The sequence below is a fragment of the Carya illinoinensis genome, chromosome 11 (genome assembly GCF_018687715.1).
Source record: "Carya illinoinensis cultivar Pawnee chromosome 11, C.illinoinensisPawnee_v1, whole genome shotgun sequence".
In the NCBI taxonomy this organism is placed as follows: domain Eukaryota; kingdom Viridiplantae; phylum Streptophyta; class Magnoliopsida; order Fagales; family Juglandaceae; genus Carya; species Carya illinoinensis.
This window is the reverse complement of record NC_056762.1, coordinates 3503345-3506542: the sequence shown is the minus strand read 5'-3', so window position 1 is coordinate 3506542 and position 3198 is coordinate 3503345. Positions and strand designations below refer to the sequence as shown.

At 34.9% G+C, this 3198-nt stretch overlaps 1 non-coding gene across 1 annotated transcript; it reads right to left on the bottom strand.

Moving 5' to 3' along the window:
* Window positions 1–3090: 3090 nt before the first annotated feature.
* Window positions 3091–3198, bottom strand: LOC122283572. The gene has a single exon (XR_006230970.1). It is a non-coding gene; the product is annotated as a small nucleolar RNA R71 (small nucleolar RNA).

Here is a 3198-nt window from a genome sequence, read left to right as displayed (position 1 = left end):
TTATTAAAATATAATTTTTTAATATAAATTTTGTTTTGAGATTGTAAAAACTTAAATTATTTTTTGTATTTTGTTGGAATTTTGAGAAAATTGTAAATTTTATGTAACAATACTGCTACGGACAGGTGAGTTCACGCACGAAGTTTGGCACACATGCGAATAAGTTCTGATTAAAAAAAAATATTAGGAGAATAAAAAAACTTTCACTATGTTTGTCTGTTTTGAATCTTCTAATTCGATTCATCTCCCTTTCACAACAAGTGATTCCAACCCCACTTTCACTCCGCGACCCATGTCGTTCCTTGATTGCGCTGCACTCCTCTGCCAGCCACCCCACCATCATCTCCATCTCTGCCAATCGTCTAGGCGTAATCCCTGCCGATCAACGTAATGGAAAAGCTCTTGTTACATGACTTGGCACACACCCCTGTGCACGAAGATCCAACGAATCCCATGTAGAAAATGACACGGTGCGTTTCAAGTGGGTTTTCTAAATGGTCCATTTCGTGTTTTGCTCTCCATTTCCCTAATTCCCTCCTTAATTCTTACTCTACTCCATCTCCCTCCTCCATCTCCTCCATCCCGTGACCCGATGTAGTCACCACTAAATTCGTACTACTTTCATATGAAACTACTACTGAAGTGAAGACATCTTTTAGGAAAAAAAAAATGACAACATCACCGCCATCTCTGTAAGTCATCTAGGCATCAACCTTGCCAGGAAAGCAATCTGATCCTTGAAAACTTGCCTCATGGGTCTAATGAGCAATGCTATGCTTATCTCTGAGGATCCCCAGAATCTCGGGTCCTTAGCTGAAAGTAGTAAGGCCACCAATCGTGGTCTAGAGGAGGTAACTAAAAAGGTTAGTAATCTCGACCCCCTTTTACCTTTCAACTCACCAATAGGAAAGTTGGCTAGCAATTGTAGAATCAATGTGAACGACACAGTTCCTCTTTCGACAAAATCCTCTATTTTTGGACATTCTACTTCTGACCTCCCCACCAACCCCCCCTCCCCCCCCAACTGGCTCCCAAAGCCTCAACATGGAAAAGGAAATCCAAAGGTTAGACCAATGTTTTATCAGATGTAACAAATACCTCTTCACAACTCATAAATCCCAAAAGATTGCAAATGCTTTGGACCTCCTTACCTTCATTTATGCACCAAAGAAAAGAAACACCAAATGCTTGGACCTCCTAAGCAGTTTTTTTATGTTTAATTTCAGAATTTATAAAAGTGCAAGTCAAGCCCAGTCAAATTCAAAGGAGGACATTCATGGGGTTTGAGAGCAAATTGGAAGAAAAGAAAAAGAAAAAAATCACAAAATGAAACCATAAGAAGTCCAAGTCCAAAATTCGCTAGAAGATAGTCTGGACATACTTTAGTCTTTTGACTATATCTTTTTACTCACATATCTGATTGATACGATTATTAATATATTAGAAAGTTATCTTAAAGAGCTATAACTTTGTCTCTAATAAGAATTTCCAAATTAGAAGTCTTGAAGGGCGTACGAGGCTGCTAAGATGAGTCTTAAAATTTAGTTCTTTTTTTTTAATGCTAAAATTAAGAGGATATTAGAGTTTCTTTCATACTCTATATAAGTATATCATTAGCACGAAATAGAGAGGAGGAGGAGGCACAAGAGGTAGATCTGAAGAGAGGAGAAAACCACTTCCATGGCCACCGTTCGCTTCAGTTTTCTCTGGAGATTTTTGTTATCTAGTATATTTATGGGTAACTAAATTCTCAAGTAGGGTTAGACATGAACTTGCACATTAAATGATATTTCTAATTTATTTTTAATTCATTTATTTGATTTTCAATTGTCAAAACTCTTTTATTTTATCATTATCAATTCATCGTTGTTGTTTTCTTCTCTGAATAATCATATAATTTATTCTGTTTATGGATTTAGTCATGCTTTTTCTATTGAATGGATTAGTTTTTTTATTATATTTAGATCAATTATTTATCTATATTGATTTAATTTTTTGCTGCAACATCGCTCCCTGAGTATATTGTTGTCATTGGATTTTCTCAATAGGAGTAGTAATTTACATATTTTAAAAGTGGTGAATGATTTTTCAAAGGGTTACATTTAATTTAATTTTGGTTTATAAATTTATACCTTCCGATTGAAAATTTCGTAAATTGAGTTATCCAATAAATTAAAAATAATTAAAATACCAGATTTGTGCAAGGGATTCTCGACACTCTACTATTCATCAAATTTGAGTACTTTTTCCATTAATCACTTTGCTTCACTATTATTTTGCAGTTAAAATTAATCTTTGCTCTTCATAACTTATTTAATATTTTTCATTTAGTTTCTTTGTTCCTTTTGCTATTCTTTTAATTTGTCTCCCTATGGAATCGATACCCTAAAGCTGTGCTACAACTATCGCATTATTCTTTAGGCGTAATCAAATTTTGGTGCTGTTGCAGGGGAGACGGTAGAAGAATTGTGAGATAGTTTTTCTTTTCAACAGTTTGTAAATGTGGTAACTTCGTTCCCTTTTTTAGCTTGGTGCATCTTTATTGTATTTTCTTTTTCTTTTTGTAGCTTTTTTTTTAGTGTTGCATTTTTCTCTACCTTACATGCACAGGTATAGAGACGCCTTGGGTCGGTTTACTTGTAGACCTGTGTTAGAGTCAGAGTTTAATTTTTCTAATCATTTGTTTGATAATTCTTCTAATTCTAAGCAAATGAGTGAACATGAAGATTAACCCACTAGGACCCTTCAGGATTACCTCCACCCTACACGCACAACTACACCATCATGCATCATGTTTCCAACTAATACTCATCAATTAGATTTTAAAAGAGGGATGATACAGTTACTCCTTACTTTTTATGGCTTGGAAAATGAAAATCTATATGTGCACATTAGGGAGTTTGAGGAAGTAGTTGCGACTTTTTATAGTCAAAATGCAACTGATGACATTGTGAGACTTAAGTTCTTTCATTTCTCTTTGAAGGATAGAGCTAAGAGTTGGCTATACTCATTGAGACCACGATCTATTGGGTCATGGAATGAGATGACTCGAGTCTTCTTTAATAAATAGTTTCCCCAACATAAGACTAATACTTTAAAAAGGTAAATCTCCACCTTTGCACAAAAGGACAGTGAGATTTTGTATTTGTCTTGGGAGAGATTTAAGGAGCTATTGAGTATGTGTCCTCATCATGGGTA